A 6,000-nucleotide genomic window follows, 5' to 3' on the forward strand; every position below is an offset into this window, starting at 1 on the left:
ATAAACAAAGCACTTAAAAATTGAAATATTCAAAAGCAAACCAAAAAAAAAAACAAAAACGAATTAAATTGAAAAATTGCAATTGTTGGAAATCTTGTCATGAATTTAGAAAGTATAGAAGAAAATGAAAAACGTATTAAAATCTTGCAAATATTTAATAAAATTCCAAAAATAATTGTGCAAGAAATGGAAAATATTCTAAAAACAAAAAACAAAACAAAATAGAAAACATTATACATACATATAACAAAATCAATATTTAATAATATTTAAACTAAATAAATATTATTAGAGAAAATATACATTTAAATATAAATTTAATAAAATCACCAAAATATTATCTATTTTCTGTTTCTTATACGTTATACATCTCCCAAATGTAGGGAAGTTTATTATTATTATTATTATATTTTTTTTTTTAATTTTTCCTTTACTTTTCTTATTTTTGTAATTAAAATTCCAAATTTAGGGATTTTTTTGTTTTAAATTTTTCCTTTACTTATAATAGCATTCATTTTTTTATTTTTGTAATTATTTGTTGAGAAACAAAATGTATTTGTAATTTCGAAATGTTTGTCATATGATTATGTTTTCGAGAAAACTAAAATAGAATATAAAGATTTTTTTTTTGGGAAATTATTTTTAATTTCGATTTAAACTTCAACGAAAATTTTCACTCATACAAATCTTATATTAAAAGAATAAAGGCCTGTTATGTGGAACACAGAAAAAAGTAACTCATACACATAAAAAAATCACGAACAAATTTCCAATTAAAGTCTTAATTGAATTTTAAAAAATATTCAATTAAAATGTTAATTGATTCAACAAATTTTTTTTATTGAAATAAAAATAAAACATAAAAAATTAAATTAATAAAAATTTAAACTTCAACGAAAAATTTCACTCATACAAATCTTATATTAAAAGAATAAAGGCCTGTTATGTGGAACACAGAAAAAAGTAACTCATACACAGAAAAAAATCACGAACAAATTTCCAATTAAAGTCTTAATTGAATTTTAAAAAATATTCAATTAAAATGTTAATTGATTCAACAAATTTTTTTATTGAAATAAAAATAAAACATAAAAAATTAAATTAAAAAAAATTTAAACTTCAACGAAAAATTTCACTCATACAAATCTTATATTAAAAGAATAAAGGCCTGTTATGTAGAACACAGAAAAAAAGTAACTCGTACACAGAAAAAAATCACAAACAAATTTCCAATTAAAGTCTTAATTGAATTTTAAAAAATATTCAATTAAAATGTTAATTGATTCAACAAATTTTTTTTATTGAAATAAAAATAAAACATAAAAAATTAAATTAAAAAAAAATTAAACTTCAACGAAAAATGTCACTCATACAAATCTTATATTAAAAGAATAAAGGCCTGTTATGTGGAACACAGAAAAAAAGTAACTCGTACACAGAAAAAAATCACGAACAAATTTCCAATTAAAGTCTTAATTGAATTTTAAAAAATATTCAATTAAAATGTTAATTGATTCAACAATTTTTTTTATTGAAATAATAATAAAACCTAGTATCAATTAATTTTTTAATGGATCAATTATTTTTTTCTTAATTGACTTTCAATTAACTTTTTAATTGATACTATTATTTCGGTGATTGAAGACATTTCAATTAAAAAATTTATTGGATCAATTAATTTCGTAATTGAAGACAATTTTTTTTTTTTGTAATTTATGACAAGTTTTAAACTTTAATTTAGTTAATCGTACTTCTACCCGGTTACTTCAAATTTCAATAATTTTATGAAAATTTGGTAATAACTATTATTTTGAACTCTTTGAAACTGGCAGTTTTACTGCGTCTACTTGAGTTCTCACAAAAATTATTCCAATTGACGTTTTAATTGAGTTTTAAAAAATATCTTAATTGATTCAACAATTTTTTTTAATTGAAACAAAAAAAAACAATCACAAAAATTAATAGTATCAAGTAATTTTTTAATAGTATCAATTAATTTTTTAATGGATCAATTATTTTTTTCTTAATTGACTTTCAATTAACTTTTTAATTGATACTATTATTTCGGTGATTGAAGACATTTCAATTAAAAAATTTATTGGATCAATTAATTTCGTAATTGAAGACAATTTGTTTTTTTTTGTGTAATTTATGACAAGTTTTAAACTTTAATTTAGTTAATCGTACTTCTACCCGGTTACTTCAAATTTCAATAATTTTATGAAAATTTGGTAATAATTATTATTTTGAACTCTTTGAAACTGGCAGTTCTACTGCGTCTACTTGAGCCCTCACAAAAATTTTTCCAATTGAAGTTTTAATTGAGTTTTAAAAAATATCTTAATTGATTCAACAATTTTTTTTAATTGAAACATAAAAACAATCACAAAAATTAATAGTATCAAGTAATTTTTTAATAGTATCAATTAATTTTTTAATTGGATCAATTATTTTTTTTAATTGACTTTCAATTAACTTTTTAATTGATGCTATTATTTCGGCGATTAAAGACATTTCATTTAAAAAATTAATTGGATCAATTAATTTCGTAAATGAAGGCAAACAATTTTTTGGTGTGTAATTTATGACAAGTTTTAAACTTTAATTTAGTTAATCGTACTTCTACTCGGTTACTTCAAATTTCAATAATTTTATGAAATTTTGGCAATAATTATTATTTTGAACTCTTTGAACTGCCAATTCATGCGTCTACTTGAGTATTTGGTATGATATGACCCCACAAGGAAATCCTAATTAACATTTTAGTTAATTTTTTTGTTAATTAAATTGACCATCACATTTTTATACACAGAAAAAATTTCACGAAAATTTTTCCAATCGAAGTCTTAATTGAGTTTTAAAAAATATTCAATTAAAAATTTAATTGACTCAACATTTTTTTTAATTGAAACAAAAAACAAACACAAAAAATAATAGTATCAATTAATTTTCAATTAATTTTTTAATTGGATCAATTAATTTTTTAATTGATACTATCTTTTTTGTGATTGAACAATTAATCGGAACAATGAATTTCGTGATTGAATCAGAAAAAAAAAATTTTTGTGTACACACAGAAAAAAATTTCACGACAAATTTGCCAATTGAAGTTTTAATTGAGTTTTAAAAAATATCTTAATTGATTCAACAATGTTTTTAAATTGAAACAAAAAAACAATCACAAAAATTAATAGTATCAATTAATTTTTTTTAATTGGATCAATTAATTTGTTTAATTGACTTTTAATTAATTTTTAATTGATACTATCATCTCTGTGATTGAAGACATTTCAATTCAAAAAATAATTGGATCAATTAATTTCGTGAGTGAATCAGAAAAAAAATTTTTGTTTGCACAGAAAAAAATTCCATGAACATTTTCCAATTAAAGTTTTAATTGAGTTTTAAAAAATATTCAATTAAAAATTTAAATGATTCAACAAATTTTTTAATTAAAACAAAAATCAAGCACAAAAATTAATAGTATCAATTAATTTTTTAGTTGACTTTCAATTAATTTTTAATTGATACTATCATTTCTGTTGAAGACATTTCAATTCAAAAATTAATTGGATCAATTAATTTCGTGATTGAATCAGAATTTTTTTTCTTTGGCTCGGAATACTAAAATCTTTAAGGGGAGGTCAAAATCTTTGGATCCAATAAAGTTTTGTTTTTTGTGTGTGTGTTTTTTTGTTTTTGTTTGAGTGTAGTCAAAAATAACTGTTTAAATTTCAACTTTTTTCGAATTTGATTTTAAAAAAATATAATTTAAGGCAAGATAGCTTTAACTTCTTTATATACAACTTAAATGTTCTTGAAAACATGATCATGTCGCACATTTCAAAAAAATAGTATGTTATAACAATTTTTAAAGGCATTAATGCTGGACTTTTAATTTTTTCTTCCAAATGCTTTACAATAGAAACGAATTCTTCGATGTTTAATTTTATTTAGTTTTATTTTAGATTTAAATAAATTCCTGATGGAAAGAAAAAATATGCTTAGCATTTATTTTAATCAGAAATAATTTTACAAAGTTTTCTAATTTTAATAATATTTTTAATTGTCGTAATATTTCTCATTTAAGCTAAACACTTGCATTTCTTTTTTTGTAAATTTTCTGTTTTTATTACATTTTTAAGTTAACGTCAGCAAATGGATGCATAAAAGTATTTGTTTTGTCAAACAATTGTTTCTATTTTTAATTATTTTCTAAGTTTTAATTTTACCATAATTGGAGTATTACCTCCATTTAATGCTTTTCGCGCGTATGTGTGTGTTAATTGTGTGTAAAATTATTATATTAAATATTAGATTTAAATTTTGAATGTCGTCAAATACCAGCATAAAAACAAAACACCCCCGAAAAAAATATGTATAATTTTACTTTTTTAATTTTAAGCCAATAATTAGTACAGCAATGAAAGGTTTTATTTGCATACATATATGCCCGCACGAAATCATAAATAAGCAAATAAAAAAAAATTAAAATATATAATTAAAAGAATACATGAAAACGCAGAGAAGTAAAAAACAATATTAAGTCAGTTATAATGCATTAATTGTAACCATATGCATATTATTATTAATGAAATAAATATTAATAAAAATTATTGAAAAAAAAATTATTATTTTTTAAATGTAATATATTTCCAGCTAAGTATGATGGGGCAATTTGTTAGTCACAATAACTAAAATAGCACTGCTGAAAAAGGTTAAGGCGTAAGTAACTAATATACGTATTTCAATGTCTATTGCTACACACAAAAAAATGTTAGTAAATACAAAAGAAAATTTAGACAAAATTGTATTTCTATAGAAAATTTTGACAAAATTTTATTTCTATAGAAAATTTTGTCAAAATTGTATTTTTATAGAAAATTTTGTCAAAATTTTATTTTTATAGAAAATGTTGTCAAAATTTTATTATTATAGAAAATTTTGTCCACAATTTTATTTCTATAGAAAATTTTCTCTAAATTTTATTTCTATAGAAAATTTTGTTAAAATGTTATTTCTATAGAAAATTTTGTCAAAATTTTATTTCTATAGAAAATTTTGTCAAAATTTTATTTTTATAGATAATGTTGTCAAAATTTTATTATTATAGAAAATTTTATTTCTATAGAAAATTTTTTCAAAATTTTATTTCTATAGAAAATTTTATCGAAATTTTATTTCTATAGAAAATTTTGTCACAATTTTATTTCTATTGAAAATTTTGTCAAAATTTTGTTCCTAAAGAAAATTTTGTCCAAAATTTTTTTCTATTAAAAATCTTGTCAAAATTTTATTTCTATAGAAAATTTTGTCAAAATTTTATTTCTATAGAAAATTTTGTCAAAATTTTATTTCTATAGAAAATTTTGTCAAAATTTTTTTCCTAATGAAAATTTTGTCAAAATGTTATTTCTATAGAAAATTTTGTAAAAATTTTATTTCTGTAGAAAATTTTGTCAAAATTTTATTTCTATAGAAAATGTGAAAAATTTTTTTTCTATAGAATTTTTTTTTCAAAATTTTATTTCTATAGAAAATTTTCTCGAAATTTTATTTCTATAGAAAATGTTGTCAAAATTTTATTTCTACAGAAAATTTTGTCAAAATTTTATTTCTATAGAAAATTTTGTCAAAATTTTATTTCTATAGAAAATTTTGTCAAAATTTTATTTCTATAGAAAATTTTGTCAAAATTTTATTTCTATAGAAAATGTAAAAAATTTTTTTTTTTCTATAGAAATTTTTTTCAAAATTTTATTTCTATAGAAAATTTTCTCGAAATTTTATTTCTATAGAAAATGTTGTCAAAATTTTATTTCTATACAAAATTTTATTTCTATAGAAAATTTTGTCAAAATTTTATTTCTATAGAAAATGTTGCCATAATTTTATTTTTGTAGACAATTTTCTCAAAATTTTATTTCTATAGAAAATTTTCTCACAATTTTATTTCCATCGAAAATTTTCTCAAAATTTTATTTCTATAGAAAATGTGAA

This window comes from Haematobia irritans, chromosome 5, assembly GCF_050003625.1.
Source record: "Haematobia irritans isolate KBUSLIRL chromosome 5, ASM5000362v1, whole genome shotgun sequence".
In the NCBI taxonomy this organism is placed as follows: domain Eukaryota; kingdom Metazoa; phylum Arthropoda; class Insecta; order Diptera; family Muscidae; genus Haematobia; species Haematobia irritans.